We start from the raw sequence: 17,590 nt of genomic DNA, 5'->3' as shown, positions 1-17,590 counted from the left end.
TAGCATTTGACTTGAGCTTAGAATAGCTTGGATTTGACTATACAAACCTGAGGGAAGAACTTGAGGGAACCCTGTGAACAACTACAGAGGCAAAAAGCACATGTGATTGGGCCATTAAATACCCATGCTCTTGAGTCTAGTCTAAATTACCTTGACAGTGGCAAGTGCACTGGGCAGAGTTTTGATATTGAAACCAAGTTTTTCCATTCCTTTCTCATGGGCTTAGCCTCTGAGGCAGCAGGAAGTGTTTCTATAAACTGTATCTTCAGGACAGAGATGATAAGACTAAAACAAAAGGGAAAAAAAAACAAGGAGTCAAATTCTTCATCTCTCAATGTCTGAAAACCTATGGTGGAGACAATGTTTTGAAAAGACTGGATTTTAATTGCAAGAAATTTGTGCTTGAGGTAGAAATGTGTATTTTTCTTTCACTGCCAGAAGCTTCCATTTAAGTATGAAGAGCCAGTGCCTGATGGAATTTGAGCCAAGAATTGATATGTTAGGGTAGGAAAGTGAGGTTTAGACTGATTAGCTTATGGCAAGAGAGATCACAGAGGAATGTGACTAGGCCTTAGAAACAATGTTTCTCTGGGAAATGCCCATCCCCTGAGTTTTGGACCAAGCCCCAAAAAGTGGAGGAGATGAAGTAAACCCCCAGAAAAGACTAATTACTTGACTTCCCACAGTATAATAAAGAAATCAGCAGGTTTTATGGGAAAACCCACTATCCAAATTTCACCCAGGATTAGTGTAGCAGTGATTGAAGGAGATTCTTAGTCACATCAGTATGAGTTCAACTATATAAAGTCATGAACTCCCAGAGTAGTGTGGGACAATAACCAATGTTCCTGAGCAACCAATCCCCACCAAAGGTTCAGCATTGTTGGGAGGATCAAGGTACCAGAATAAGACTTATGTTTGGGACAAAGACGATGTGCATTATATGGTTCTGACAATTAAAACAGTGTTATGGAGACATGAACTGGATCAGTGAAGGTAATAGAGTAGTGAGGGCCAGATAAATGTAAACTACGTTTCCACGTAGACCAGAGAAGCCAGAAACTGGCATGAGGACCAGATGCCTCGCTTCTAATGCTGGGATGATACATAGCTTCACCCTAGGATTTCGATGACTCAGTGAGAAATTAAGGCGAACCACACCTCTGTATGTTTGTGTGTGCTTGGTAATGGTGGTGGTGTGTGGGGGTGGTGGAATTCTGAGAGACTCATTTTTAAAACAGAAATAATTTAATTACCATGAATTGGTAGAGTTAAACATTTTTGATATCCATGGAATTGGGATCTCAATAACAGTAACTGCAGTTATAAACAAAGTTGTATTTTACGTATCTGATTTTGTGAACTTTTGACTGTATTCAGTATCTACCATGAAAGAAGTTGACACGGAAAGTGCAATAAATGAAAATATACCCAAGGTCCCTTAAATATGTTCCAGTACCCAAATTTAAAGAACACATTGTTTCTGAAAAGGAATCTGGTTCTGCCTGTAAAAATGAGCAGGTAATCAATCCATTTTGGTTGCTATGGTCTTGATACTACTGATGTCAAAATCTACCTAATTCAGGAAAACAACCAAAAGGTTTTGATGATTCTGTCAAAATCGTAAGGTGATTTTGAGTAAGAAACAATGATCATGCTTAATATTAATAATTATGATTATAGCTCAAACAAAACATGGCTGCAGTATCACACGCCATAAACCATGTTTCCTGTGAGTTCTTATCATGTTTTGACTATAGACAGTTATATGTGTCCCTGGCATATTTAGACCATATTTTCCAGATTCAACAGATGCTTGAGAAATTTCAAAATATTAAAATAAGATACTGTAGCATTTTCTTGGAGAAAAATACAAGATAGAATTGTGTAGTTAATGTTTTTATTACTAATAAAATCGTTTTAGAGATTGATATTGTGAAAAATGAAGTCAGGATAAATTTTTTCACATTATGCCTGTTATGATAAAATATGGGTAATTTTATATTTTAGAGCAGAATTATTTATATTGTTGATATCCATACTTCTACTTTAAACAGCTTCTGTTTCTGGTTAGTAAAGAACACATTTTAAAGTGACTTGTGTGATTATTTATTTTTTCCTATTCAGGAATATAAAACATTTGGTGATAATTATGGAATATAATTTGAAAACAAGTACCCATAAAAGGCTAGGTCTATCTTGCTCAGCTCAGCATAGCCGAAACGTTGATTTGAATGCTTGTTTTAAAACTTTTTTGATCTAATTTTTCAGTCTTAATATTTCCTTTGCTCAAGTTCTGCATTTAATGGATAAATATGTGGAATACGTTTTTCCATATTTATGTAGTCTTAGACCATATCTATTAGAATAATTCTCAATTTTTCAAACTCCTGCAAAGTTATTTTTTAAAACATGCATTTTGCTACTTAAGGTGAATATTAAAATCTAAACTTGCCTTTCAGTATTAATGCTTAAATCAGTATGTTTCTAACTTGGAGAAAAGTAAGTTAATATACTTTATGTCTAGAAATGTATGCATACTCAAAACTCTCTATTCCCTGCCTTTAAAAATTACCTTATCTTTATTCCCAGGGATGGAGTTCTGCTAGGCTTCTTGCTGGATAAGTGACCACAGCAGGCACAGTTCCAAGGAGCAAGGTAAATCATATTTGGGAATTTTGGTCATTGGGGGAGTAATGTTTCATGTCAGATATGAAAGTTGGGTATAGAGCAACCAATAGTACGTGAAGCAAGTGATAAAATATCAAATTGACTAGAAGTTTCAAGAACTCAAGGGAAGAATAAGGAAAACACCAGGACTTGGCCATGAGCAAGGTAAGGAGGTCAAAACTCTTCTCAGTGGATTATGATTTTGAAGCAAGGGTCCATGTCAACCAGGTCATAGGTAGGTTTAGAATAGAAAAGTTATTTGGAGAAAAAGAATCTTCAAAAGGTTATGTATGGCCTTAGATTCTATACTGATAAGTGACCATTATAAAAAAAGTTTGTGTTGCTATTTTGGCTTTGTGGATCATGATTCTGTTTTCTTAAATTAAAAACTTTGGAACTGCACTTTTCCTTTGCAAAATTTTCTAGTATGACAAAAGACATTGTTATAAAATAGGAACTGAGAAGTATTTACTATGCTTCACACAGGTAAGTTAGCTCATGGCCACTTATCAGTTTGTCTTGTTTGGTGAGAGCAAAATCTTCTAAGATGGTCACTCATAAATTATTCTTGTAATTTGTAAAACAAGTAATTCTGATTCCTGAGAATTGACCTTACTGTGAAGAATGACAGATTGTTGAAATTGATTCACTAGAAATTAGAGAATATTCTCTGAACTGCTGAGCTCAGTTCAGATTATATAAAATAAATTAGGAAACCAAACCATTTTTTATTCCATTTATTCTTATATAAGTAAGTACACTGATATTTTTAGTGACCACAATGTATACCACATTTTGGGCCATTCATAACCTGCTTAATTGACACCTGAATATTTCATGTGAGCACACTAGAAAATTTAATAATAATAATACTATATATAATACATATTAACTAACTATATATAATGTCTTTTAAAAATGGAAACTAGATTTTTTATTGAATATATATCTAATTTATATGAATAATGATGCTTTAAGAAATGATTATTTATTCTGTTAATAACAGTAAATTTACAATTAAGACATATTCAAATTCCCATAAAGCGTAATTTATCTCTCTTCAAGGAATGTTTATTTCTGGTATTTACAATAGTTCATTTCTTCAGCAAACAGTAAATAATGGGATGTAAGCATACAGCCATGTTAGACAGGCACTTTTCCTTAATTTATTAATACAAAGGAAGAGATTTTTCTCAGTGTCCATATTAGTCCTTGTTTCATATAGGTGCTTTCAGATCTCAGATGAAATGTACTGAAATTTATTCTTTATTACATCTACTTACTTCATTATTCAGTATTACTTGAGCAGCAATAGACAGTAGAGCAACTGTGACGTATTGGTATTATAAAAGCAAACAATAGAAGGCCTTTGATCCAAGGAGCTCATAGTATAGTAGGCTATCAAGACCTCTGTGTTAACAGCTAACAGCTGTCGTGCTACCTCCATATTAACATCTAACAGTTGAGTGTTAAATCCTTTACATGTATTTATTCCTTATTACAATCCAAAAAGGTAACCCTTTTAATATGTCCCTAATTTTACAGATGAGAAAAGTGGGTCACAGAGAGAGTAAAATAATTAGCTTACAGGCACACAACTAATATCAGAGCCAATATCTGAACCCAGGCAATCTACCCAATGTCTGTGCTTTAACCCATATACAAGAGAGGAAAATGCACAGGATGCTATTGGAGCATAGGGAAAATCCATACCAGTCAGATTCAAGAAAATCTTTACAGTGGAGATTCAGTTTAGTTTTGAAGAAGGAATAGGAAGAAGAGCTCTCTGAACAGTGGGAACTATCTGTGTGATAATGTGAGGAATACAGTCTATTTGTTTGAGAACGGCAAGAAGTTCTGTGGGGTTGATTGGAAGTGTTTACATAGGCAAATGGCAGGAAACAGAGCTAGGATTTTAGGGCAAGCATCACGACATGATGGACCCTGGATGATAATCTGATAAATTTGAACTTTATTCTGGAAGCTAGGGGCAACTATTGAAGGGCTTTGAGCAAGGCAGCAATACGATCATGCTTGCCTTTTAGAAAGTTCATCCTGGCAACAGTCTGGAAGAGAATTGGAGAGAGGCTAGTTAGGACAAAAGTGAAGCAAACCAGGCAAAAATTGATGAAAACCCGAACATAAGTATTGATAGGGGAAGGAAAAGGAGACAAGGCTAAAAAATGTCTAATTTTAGTATTTAAAATGACTCTCATTTTAATAAACACTTTACAGTAATCTCTCTAATTTGTAAGAAGCTCTATGAGAGAGATTTTATTAGTTATGTTTTATGATGAGGTAATAAGGGCTTAGAGAGGTTAAGTAGCTTACTCAGGGTTTACAGCTAGTCATTGATAGATTTGGGATTCAAATCCATGGCTAACATTCCTTCTAGTCTAAGATGCTGCTTGCCATAAAAGTCTTTAAGGACAAAACTTCGCAGATTTCAAATCAAACTGAGAGTAGAATAGTAAATTAGAAGTATGAATCTTGATTAATACTCATGTTTCTAACATGGGTATGAGTTTTGGTGTCATTTCACCAAAATATAGAGCAAGAAAATCCTAATACAGTGTTCTCAAACGAGGTGTGTATGATGCTGCATTCATTTATTATCTTTCTCCTCAAACTGATCTGGCATCAGGCACCTCATCTCTACCAAAACAGTTACTGAGAAGATCAGTAATCACATTCCTGTCTCTAAATCCAAAGAATATTTTTAATACCCTTCTTAGTCTGCTTCTCAATAACATTCAGCTCTATCTTCTACTTTCTTGCATTGTGAAATTCTCACCTTTTGAATTTCTTGCAACAGTACCGTTTCATTTTCTTCCGACCTCACTGTATCTGTTATTGGGCTCATCACTATAGGCCATTAAATATTGAAGTTCCTTAAGCTTAATGGTAGAATCTCTCCTGTTTTCACCTCTTATTTTTTCATTCACCTTTATGACTTCAATTATTATTAGCTATACAGAGAGAACAGATGCACTTACCCAGGCCCCTTCTCTGATACCCCTTTTTGGCAATCTCAAAATCACCTCAGATATAGGATATAAAAAATAATAAACTCATAATATTCTCCCTGAGTTCTATTCCTTTCTCAGCTTTCCTGATCTCCATGAATGGCACTTCAATCCTTTTATTTTTACAAGCAAATAACAGTTGTCATCTTGGACACAGCATTCTTCCTCACCTTCCATATCTAAAGCATCACTAGGTCCTGTCAGTCACATTTCCTAAATATATCTCAGATTTTTTTGTTCATGTGCATGGCCAACACAACATTCCCTTCTGTACTTATTGCAATCGTGGGATTCTCAATAGCCCACAAGCTGATTTCCCCAAACTTCTCTAAACTTTCCTTTAATCCATTCTCCATACTGTATTGCAGAGTGATCTGTCCAAATACGTTTCTGATCATGTTCCCCCCTCTGCTTGCTACCCTTTAATGATACATACTGCTTTCAGGATAAAGGGTAGAATTCTTACCATGGCCTTCAGCACCCTGTGTCATGCAACCTCTACCTCCTGCTCTAGCTTCATCTTGTACCAGTCTTCCTCTACTTCCTCTCAGGCAGCCCAATTGGCTTTCTTCCCGTTCTTCATACTCACTATTTGTATATATTGCTCCTTTTGCTTTGAACACTCATTTTTCCACTCTTAACTAGATATTTTCTATTCATCCTACAACTCTGAGTTTACATATCACTTCCTCTAGGAATTTTTCTCTGACCTCTTCATGTCAAATCCCTCTATTAGGGGACTTAGAACCTGAAGAGAAGGTCAAAAGAAGTTCTTTATCTGTTATAATTTTCATTGTGCAGTTTGACACATTTAATATACAATGCCAGTGGATTAGGTTTAAAGAACACAGATTTACAGATTAACTTTTCTTGAACACATTATCTTTATTGTTTTTCTAACATCTTTATTGGAGTATAATTGCTTTACAATGGTGTGTTAGTTTCTGCTGTATAACAAAGTGAATCAGTTATACATATACATATGTCCCCATATCTCTTCCCTCTTGCATCTCCCTCCCTCCCACCCTCCCTATCCCAGCCCCTTAGTGGTCACAAACCACTGAGCTGATCTCCCTGTGCTGTGCGGCTGCTTCCCACTAGCTATTTTACGTTTGGTAAACGTTACGTTTGGTGTATATATGTCCATGCCACTCTCTCACTTTGTCACAGCTTACCCTTCCCCTCCCCATATCCTCAAGTCCATTCTCTAGTGGGTCTGTGTCTTTATTCCCATCTTACCCCTAGGTTCTTCATGACTTTTTTTTTCTTAGATTCCATATATATGTGTTAGCATACGGTATTTGTTTTTCTCTTTCTGACTTAGCTCACTCTGTATGACAGACTCTAGGTCCATCTGCCTCACTACAAATATCTCAATTTCTTTTCTTTTTATGGCTGAGTAATATTCCATTGTATATATGTGCCACATCTTCTTTATCCATTCATCCGATGATGGACACTTAGGTTGCTTCCATGTCCTGGCTACTGTAAATAGAGCTGCAATGAACATTGTGGTACATGACTCTTTTTGAATTATGGTTTTCTCAGGGTATATGCCCAGTAATGGGATTGCTGGGTCGTATGGTAGTTCTATTTTTAGTTTTTTAAGGAAACTCCATACTGTTCTCCATAGTTGCTGTACAAATTTACAATCTCCTCAGCAGTGCAAGAGGGTTCCCTTTGCTCCACACCCTCTCCAGCATTTATTGTTTCTAGATTTTTTTGATGATGGCCATTCTAACTGGTTTGAGATGATATCTCATTGTATTTTTTTTTTTTTTTTTTTTGCGGTACGCGGCCCTCTCACTGTTGTGGCCTCTCCCGTTGTGGAACACAGGCTCCGGACGCGCAGGCTCAGCGGCCATGGCTCACAGGCCCAGGCGCTCCGCGGCACGTGGGATCTTCCCAGACCGGGGCACAAACCCGTGTCCCCTGCATCGGCAGGCGGACTCTCAACCACTGCGCAACCAGGGAAACCCTCATTGTAGTTTTGATTTGCATTTCTCTAATGATTAATGATGTTGAGCATTTTTTCATATGTTTGTTGGCAATCTGTATATCTTCTTTGGAGAAATGTCTATTTAGGTCTGCCCAGTTTTGGATTGGGTTGTTTGTTTTTTTGTTATTGAGCTACATGAGCTGCTTGAAAAACTTGGAGATTAATCCTTTGTCAGTTGCTTCATTTGCAAATATTTTCTCCCATTCTGAGGGTTGTCTTTTGGTCTTGTTTATGGTTTCCTTTGCTGTGCAAAAGCTTTTAAGTTTCATTAGGTTCCATTTGTTTATTTTTCTTCTTATTTCCATTTCTCTAGGAGGTGGGTCAAAAAGTATCTTGCTGTGATTTATGTCATAGAGTGTTCTGCCTATGTTTTCCTCTAAGAGCTTGATAGTGTCTGGCCTTATATTTAGGTATTTAATCCATTTTGAGTTTATTTTTGTGTATGGTGTTAGGGAGTGTTGTAATTTCATACTTTTACATGTACCTGTCCAGTTTTCCCAGCACCACTTATTGAAGAGGCTGTCTTTTCTGTATATTCTTGCCTCCTTTATCAAAGATAAGGTAACCATATGTGCGTGGGTTTATCTCTGGGATTTCTATCCTGTTCCATTGATCTATATTTCTGTTTTTGTGCCAGTATCATACTGTCTTGATTACTGTAGCTTTGTAGTATAGTCTGAAGTCAGGGATCCTGATTCCTCCAGCTCCATTTTTTGTTTTCAAGATTGCTTTGGCTATTCGGGGTCTTTTGTGTTTCCATGCAAATTGTGAAATTTTTTTTCTAGTTCTGTGAAAAATGCCAGTGGTAGTTTGATAGGGATTGCATTGAATCGGTAGATTGTTTTCGGTAGTAGAGTCATTTTTCCAATGTTGATTCTTCCAATCCAAGAACATGGTATATCTCTCCATCTATTTGTATCATCTTTAATTTCTTTTATCAGTGTCCTGTAATTTTCTGCATACAGGTCTTTTGTCTCCTTAGGTAGGTTTATTCCTAGATATTTTATTCTTTTTGTTGCAATGGTAAATGGGAGTGTTTTCTTAATTTCACTTTCAGATTTTTCATCATTAGTGTATAGGAATGGCAGAGATTTCTGTGCATTAATTTTGTGTCCTGGTATTTTACCAAATTCATTGATTAGCTCTAGTAGTTTTTTGGTAGCATCTTTAGGATTCTCTATGTATAGTATCATGTCATCTGCAAACAGTGACAGCTTTACTTCTTTTCCAATTTGGATTCCTTTTATTTCCTTTTCTTCTCTGATTGCTGTGGGTAAGACTTCCAAAATTATGTTGAATAATAGTGGTGAGAGAGTGGGCAACCTTGTCTTGTTCCTGATCTTACTGGAAATGGTTTCAGTTTTTCACCATTGAGGACGATGTTGGCTGTGGGTATGTCATATATGACCTTTATTATGTTGAGGAAAGTTCCCTCTATGCCTACTTTCTGCAGGGTTTTTATCATAAATCGGTGTTGAATTTTGTCAAAATCTTTCTCTGCATCTACTGAGATGATCATATGGTTTCTCTCCTTCAGTTTGTTAATATGGCGTATCACATTGATTGATTTGCGTATATTGAAGAATCCTTGCATTCCTGGAATAAACCCCACTTGATCATGGTGTATGATCCTTTTAATGTGCTCTTGGATTCTGTTTGCTAGTATTTTGTTGAGGATTTTTGTATCTATGTTCATCAGTGATATTGGCCTGTTGTTTTCTTTTTTTTGTGACATCTTTGTCTGGTTTTGGTATCAGGGTGATGGTGGCCTCGTAGAATGAGTTTGGGAGTGTTCCTCCCTCTGCTATATTTTGGAAGAGTTTGAGAAGTATAGGTGTTAGCTCTCCTCCAAATGTTTGATAGAATTCGCCTGTGAAGCCATCTAGTCCTGGGCTTTTGTTTGTTGGACGATTTTTAATCACAGTTTCAATTTCAGTGCTTGTGATTGGTCTGTTCGTATTTTCTATTTCTTTGTGGTTCAGTCTCGGCAGGTTGTGCATTTCTAAGAATTTGTCCATTTCTTCCAGGTTGTTCATTTTATTGGCATAGAGTTGCTTGTAGTAATCTCTCATGATCTTTTGTATTTCTGCAGTGTCAGTTGTTACTTCTCCTTTTTCATTTCTAATTCTATTGATTTGAGTCTTCTCCATTTTTTTCTTGATGAGTCTGGCTAATGGTTTATCAATTTTGTTTATCTTCTCAAGGAGCCAGCTTTTAGTTTTATTGATCTTTACTGTCATTTCCTTTGTTTCTTTTTCATTTATTTCTGATCTGATCTTTATGATTTCTTTCCTTCCGCTAACTTTGGGGGTTTTTTTGTTCTTATTTCTCTAATTGCTTTAGGTTCAAGTTAGGTTGTTTATTTGAGATGTTTCCTGTTTCTTAAAGTATGATTGTATTGGTATAAACTTCCCTCTTAGAACTGCTTTTGCTGCATCCCATAGGTTTTGGGTCGTCGTGTCTCCATTGTCTTTTGTTTCCAGGTATTTTTTTATTTCCTCTTTGATTTCTTCAGTGATCATTTGATTATTAAGTAGTGTATTGTTTAGCCTCCATGTGTTTGTATTTTTTACAGATCTTTTCCTGTAATTGATATCTAGTCTCATAGTGTTGTGGTCGGAAAAGATACTTGATATGATTTCAATTTTCTTAAATTTACCAAGGCTTGATTTGTGACCCAAGATATGATCTATCCTGGATAATGTTCCATGAGCACTTGAGAAAAATGTGTATTCTGTTGTTTTTGGATGGAAAGTCCTATAGATATCAATTAAGTCCATCTTGTTTAATGTGTCATTTAACGCTTGTGTTTCCTTGTTTATTTTCATTTTGGATGATCTGTCATTGGTGAAAGTGGGTGTTAAAGTCCCCTTCTATGATTGTGTTACTGTCGATTTCCCCTTTTATGGCTGTTAGTATTTGCCTTTTGTACTGAGGTGCTCCTATGTTGGGTGCATAAATATTTACAATTGTTATATCTTCTTCTGGATCAATCCCTTGATCATTATGTAGTGTCCTTCTTTGTCTCTTCTAATAGTCTTTATTTTACAGTCTATTCTGTCTGATATGAGAATTGCTACTCCAGGTTTCTTTTGATTTCCATTTGCACGGAATATCTTTTTCCATCCCCTCACTTTCAGTCTGTATGTGTCCCTTGGTCTGAAGTGTGTCTCTTGTAGACAGCATATATGGGTCTTGTTTTTGTATCCATTCAGCCAGTCTGTGTCTTTTGGTGGGAGCATTTAATCCATTTACATTTAAGGTAATTATCGATATGTATGTTCCTATTTCCATTTTCTTAATTGTTTTGGGTTTGTTATTGTAGGTCTTTTCCTTCTCTTGTGTTTCTTGCCTAGAGAAATCCTTTAGCATTTGTTGTAAAGCTGGTTTGGTGGTGCTGAACTCTCTCAGCTTTTGCTTGTCTGTAAAGGATTTAATTTCTGCATCAAATCTGAATGAGATCCTTGCTGGGTAATGTAATCTTGGTTGTAGGTTTTTCTCCTTCATCACTTTAAATATGTCCTGCCTCTCCCTTCTGGCTTGCAGAGTTTCTGCTGAAAGTTCAGCTGTTAATCTTATGGGGATTCCCTTTGTGTTATTTTTTGTTTTCCCTTGCTACTTTTAATATGTTTTCTTTGTATTTAATTTTTGATAGTTTGATTAATATGTGTCTTCGTGTGTTTCTCCTTGGATTTATCCTGTATGGGCCTCTCTGTGCTTCCTGGACTTGATTAACTATTTCCTTTCCCATATTAGGGAAGTTTTCAACTATAATCTCTTCAAATATTTTCTCAGTCCCTTTCTTTTTCTCTTCTTCTTCTGGGACCCGTATAATTCGAATGTTGGTGCGTTTAATGTTGTCCCAGAGGTCTCTGAGACCGTCGTCAGTTCTTTTCATTCTTTTTTCTTTATTCTGCTCTGCAGTAGTTATTTCCACTATTTTATCTTCCAGGTCACTTATCCGTTCTTTTTCCTCAGTTATTCTGCTATTGATCCCTTGTAGAGTATTTTTAATTTCATTTATTGTGTTGTTCATCATTGTTTGTTTCATCTTTAGTTCTTCTAGGTCCTTGTTAAATGTTTCTTCCGTTTTCTGTATTCTATTTCCAAGATTTTGGATCATCTTTACTATCATTCTGAATTTTTTTCAGGTAGACTGCCTATTTCCTCTTCATTTGTTAGGTCTGGTGGGTTTTTACCTTGCTCCTTCATCTGCTGTGTGTTTTTCTGTCTTCTCATTTTGCTTATCTTACTGTGTTTGGTGTCTCCTTTTTGCAGGCTTCAGATTCGTAGTTCCTATTATTTTTGGTGTCTGTCCCCAGTGGCTAAGGTTGGTTCAGTGGGTTGTGTAGGCTTCCTGGTGGAAGGGACTGGTGCCTGTGTTCTGGTGGATGAGGCTGGATCTTGTCTTTCTGGTGGGCAGGTCCACGTCTGGTGGTGTGTTTTGGGATGTCTGTGGCCTTATTTTGATTTTAGGCAGCCTCTCTGCTAATGGGTGGGGTTGTGTTCCTGTCTTGCTAGTTGTTTGGCATAGGGTGTCCAGCACTGTAGCTGGGTCTTGGTGTTGAGATGGAGATCTCTGGGAGATTTTCGCCATTTGATATCACATGGAGCTGGGAGGACTCTTGTGGACCAGTGTCCTGTAGTTGGCTCTCCCACCTCAGTGGCACAGCACTGAGTCCTGGCTGGAGCACCAAGAGCCTTTAATCCACATGGCTCAGAATAAAAGGTAGAAGAAAGAAAGAAAGGGGGGGGAGGGGGGGAGGGAGGGAGAGAGAGAGAGAGAGAGGAAGGAAGGGAAGAAAGGAAGGAAGGAAGAAAGGATAAAATAAGATAAAATAAAATTATTAAAATAAAAAATATTAAAAAAATCAAAACAAAAACGGATGGACAGAACCCTAGGACAAATGGTGAAAGCAAAGCTATACAGACTAAATCTCACACAGAAGCATACACATACACCCTCGCAAAAGGAGGAAAAGGGGAAAAAATAATAGATCTTGCTGCCAACGTCCACCTCCTCAGTTTGGGATGATTTCTTTTCTATTCAGGTATTCCACAGAGGCAGGGTACATCGAGTTGTTTGTGGAGATTTAATCCGCTGCTCCTGAGGCTGCTGGGAGAAATTTCCCTTTCTCTTCTTTGTTCGCACAGCTCCTGGGGTTCAGCTTTGGATTTGCCCCGCCTCTGTGTGTAGGTCACCTGAGGGCGTCTGTTCTTCCCTCAGGCAGGAAGGGGTTAAAGGAGCCGATGATTTGGGGGCTCTGGCTCACTCAGGCCAGGGGGAGGCAGGGGTATGGATGTGGGTCGAGCCTGCGGTGGCAGAGGCTGGCGTGACGTTGCACCACCCTGCGGTGTGCCGTGCGTTCTCCCGGGTAAGTTGTCCCTGGATCATGGGACCCTGGCAGTGGCGGGCTGCACATGCTCCCCGGTAGGGGGGTGTGGATAGTGACCTGTGCTCGCACACAGGCTTCTTGGTGGCGGCAGCAGCAGCCTTAGCGTCTCATGCCCGTCTCTGGGGTCCGCGCTGATAGCCGCGGCTCACGCCCGTCTCTGGAGCTCCTTTAAGTAGCGCTCTTAATCCCCTCTCCTCGCGCACCAGGAAACAAAGAGGGAAGAAAAAGTCTCTTGCCTCTTTGGCAGGTCCAGACGTTTCCTCGGACTCCCTCCCGGCTAGCCATGGAGCACTAGACCCCTTCACGCTGTGTTCACGCCGCCAAACCCAGTCCTCTCCCTGCGCTCCGACCGAAGCCCGACCCTCAGCTCCCAGCCCCGCCCGCCCCGGTGGGTGAGCAGATAAGTCTCTCAAGCTGGTGAGTGACCGTTGGCACCGATCCTCTGTGCGGGAATCTCTCCGCTTTTCCCTCTGCACCCCTGTTGCTGCGCTCTCCTCCGTGGGTCCGAAGCTGCCCCCCTCCGCCACCCGCAGGCTCCGCCTGCGAAGGGGCTTCCTAGTGTATGGAAACTTTTCCTCCTTCACAGCTCCCTCCCACTGGTGCAGGTCCCATCCGTATTCTTTTGTCTCTGTTTTTTCTTTTGCCCTACCCAGGTACATGGGGAGTTTCTTGCCTTTTGGGAGGTCTGAGGTCTTCTGCGAACGTTCAGTGGGTGTTTTATAGGAGCAGTTCCACGTGTAGATGTATTTCTGATGTTATCTGTGGGGGAGGAAGGTGATCTCCGCGTCTTACTCTTCCGCCATCTTCCTCAACTCCTCTCGAACACGTTATCTTTTAAAGCTAAAAAATATGTTGTTTTTCTGCCTGCTCTTTTTGGTTTGAATTCTGTTTCAAATTTACCAAGACAAAGGTGTGGGGCGTTGTGTATATGATAATGCGTAAATATCATTTTTGAGTTAAATCAGTGGCAAAAAAATATCAGAAGGCAGAGGTAGTAGAGATGAGAGGGAAGATACTTGGAGAAGGATATATTTATGTTCAAGGGACTTGGAAAAGATCAACTAGGGCAACCAGGGAGGAAAAAGACACAAAGAGAAATGACGTTGAAGTAATGAAAAGGACAATAACTCTAACCCCAGCCAATATGAAATAAAATATTTTAAGCTTGTTGTAGTGGATATACAATTTATTCCAAATATATTTAAGCTTGATTTGGTGGAGAGAGGCCTTTCTAGGCAGTGGTTCTTTGATGCCCTACCCTGTGACTTTGAATTGCCTAGCCAGCTTCAAAGGAATGGCCTAAACTTGCTCTCATTCTCTTTTTATTAATTTAAATTTCCCCTATGGTTTTTATAAGCAAAAGTGTTTTTCTTTGTCCTGCCAAAAACTTTAGAAACAATAAACACCACTAGACATCTCCCTCAAAACTCAGACAGAAACAAAATAAACTCCTTTTGGCTGAGAACTTTTTTTTTTTTTTTCCATTTAGGATGAGAGTTTTTTTAAAGGAGTGTTAAGAGAGGATAAAATACAAGTATGTGGTGCTTCCTGCCCCACACAGAAAGAGATCAAAATATCACAGATAAGCGTTTCATTCACACTTCAACTCAGTTTTTATAATTCATATTATCTAAATTGCATGGATAATTTTCTGAGGAACCTTTGTTCGCTTCCCAATTAAAATTATTTTAATTATTAATACAGCCTAAACTCAGATGATAACAATGGACTCTTGGTCACTCACAGATAAGTGCATTTGAACTGGAATCGAATTCTAATACCTTGAACTTTGCAAGGCTCTCTGACTGGTAACCCAACTGAGTTTTCTTCCAATTATGGAAAATCTAACTCTTGGATTAAGAGGGAGCTAGCAAGGCATATGAGATACCAAGGTGAAGCATAATGCTGGATATATGTTTATGTTTTGAAATAAAAATTCTTTACTTATAGAAATAGTCATATTATGGAGTAAAATGAAAGATTATATACAGTTTTAAGATCAAAGATTGACTTGAAAAAAGTTTGATACTTGTGGTGGGTCCTGGGTTTACCTTCTCACAATCCTTTGATGTCCCAATGTCTTGACAGAAAATTTTAAGTAGCCACAAGTAGGCAATCTCCAAGGTTTCTTTAAAATTTAGTATATGGATTGTTTAAATATTTTAAATAGAATAATACAAAGGCAAGCGTAAATATGGCTGTGGTAAGTCACAAACATTTTCTTAATTCCTTAACTCCTTCCTGACACATCCAACTGAATACCATCTCTTCCTCTGGAAAATACACAGATTCGCATTGTGACTAAAAGGGATATGGCATAGTGAAAGAATGTGGGTTGAGCTCCGATAGCTCTGGCTCCAAATCTTCATACCATTACTCAACATCTTGGATAGTTAATTCTAGCCTTGTTTCTTTGTCCATTAAATGGAGATAGAAATCCTATATTTCACATTGCAAGAACAGAGACTAAATGTGTACATTGTAAAGCAAATGGCTGTTGCTACACATAAGGTGGCCATCATCATAAATACACGTTATCCCTTTTTTAAGTGGATTGAAATTCTATTGATAGTAGTTGACTGTGTAACTTATTCATCTTGGTATCCTTAGGGCATGATAAAATGGTATACAAATTGCTCATGTTCAAAGAAAAGTTAGGTCTTAAGCATAAGAACACATAAAGACAATTAACACACTGTTTTGGTCATCCTGGGTAGGTGATGAATACTTGAATCTCTCTCTTCAAGCAGCTCTACCTCCAATTCTCCCATTTTGGTTAATGAGGGTTAGTGACAAAGAAATCATTAACCAAAATGGGAAAATTTTGATTAAATATATTTAGTTCACTAAGACATTAAAGAAGTAAAGATCATCATAGAAGACAGAGAAACAAGTAGAGCAGAATCTGGAAAGTATGCAGGATTTCAAAAGATAGAGATAAAAGAGCAGTTTTTCAAAGTGAAGTTCATGTGCAAATTAAATAGAGCAATGAAGACAACAAGTTACTATTTTCAGAGCATTTTCAACATACGTTTTCATCAGTTCTCTTGTACATGAACTCCACACACATATATACTGCTGCTCACTCCCTATTTGTTTGAATTATATGTCATAATTCTAAGATTCTCACGGTCTTTTGGGCTACTCCTTTTCAATATACTTCACAAGGGCTGCCTCTTCTGGTAATTGTTGGAACAAACTTCTTTTACTTTTTCTGGAGATTATGAATTGCCTACCATTAGCACTGCCTACGCTTTTCCTTAATAATAGAAGTGGCTTTGAGTAGCAATGTGCTGAGATCAAAATACAGTGCTTTCCTTTCTTTCAGGTATAGTCATATGATGATTTTGGTCAATGAAGTGTATCTTAGACTTTTTGAAAAACATATTTTCCTTTTCTTATATTGGAAGTGCCTCTTTCTCTTTTGTTCTGTGTAGAATGTGGGTATGAGACAGAGGGGCAGTGCCATCTTACAACCATCAAGAAGCAAGTGTGAACATGAAATCCAACACACTGGTAGATTCAGAGTAGAAACATAGAAACAAGCCAGCTTCTTGAAGGTGTTGTTAAACCTTTGCAAAACCCCTGGAGTGGTTGTCTCTGGATTTCTAGTTATGTGAGAGGAATAAGCCTTTTTATTTTATTTTTTAATTTTATTGACGTATAGCTGATTTACAATGTGTGTTAATTTTTGCTGTACTGCAAAATGACTTGGTTATACATATATATATTCTTTTTCATATTCTTTTCCCTTATGGTTTATCACAGGATATTGAATATAGTTCCCTGTGCTATACAGTAGAACCTTGTTTATCCATCCTATATATAATATTTTGCATCTGCTAATCCCAAACTCCCAATCCATCCCTCCCCCACCCTTGGCAACCACAAGTCTATTCTCTATTTCTGTGAGTCTATTTTTGTTTCGTAGATATGTTCATTTGTATCGTATTTTAGATTCCACTTATACGTGATATCATATGGTATTTGTCTTTCTCTTTCTGACTTATTTCGCTTAGTATGATGGTCTCTAGGTCCATCCATGTTGCTGCAAATGGCATTATTTCATTATATTTAATGGCTGAGTAATATTACATTGTACATATATACCACATCTTCTTTATCCATTAATATGTCAATGGACATTTAGGTTGCTTCCATGCCTTGAGTACTGTAAATAGTGCTTCTGTGAACACAGGGGTGCATGTATCTTTTCAAATTACAGTTTTGTCTGGGTGTGTGCCCAGATCAGAATGGCCATCATCAAAAACTCTGTGAATAGTAAATGTTGGAGAGGGTGTGGAGAAAAGGGAACCCTCCTACATTGTTGGTGGGAATGTAAATTGGTACAACCATTGTGGAGAACAGTATGGAGCTTCCTTAAAAATCTGAAAATAGAGCTATCATATGATCCTGCAGTCCCACTCCTGGGCATACATCTGACGAAAACCATAATTCAAAAAGATACATGCACCGCAATGTTCACTGCAGCACTATTT

The 17,590-nt window shown here is 37.8% G+C and overlaps 1 protein-coding gene across 3 annotated transcripts in view; it reads left to right on the top strand.

Moving 5' to 3' along the window:
* Window positions 1–17,590, top strand: part of TMTC2 (transmembrane O-mannosyltransferase targeting cadherins 2) — an 859,721-nt gene that overhangs the window by 791,804 nt on the left and 50,327 nt on the right. For 2 of the 3 annotated variants that reach the window (XR_013830420.1, XR_013830421.1), the window contains exon 16: window positions 2,593–2,658. The gene's annotated coding sequence lies outside the window, so the exon portion shown is untranslated. Of the gene's footprint in view, window positions 1–2,592; window positions 3,517–17,590 lie in introns of those variants that run through there. The other variant, XM_079936321.1, reaches the window with a different exon arrangement.

The sequence above is a fragment of the Stenella coeruleoalba genome (assembly GCF_951394435.1).
Source record: "Stenella coeruleoalba genome assembly, chromosome: 11".
NCBI classification, from domain to species: Eukaryota; Metazoa; Chordata; class Mammalia; order Artiodactyla; family Delphinidae; genus Stenella; species Stenella coeruleoalba.
Note: the sequence above shows the minus strand (reverse complement) of the source record. Positions and strands in the feature narration are given on the sequence as shown.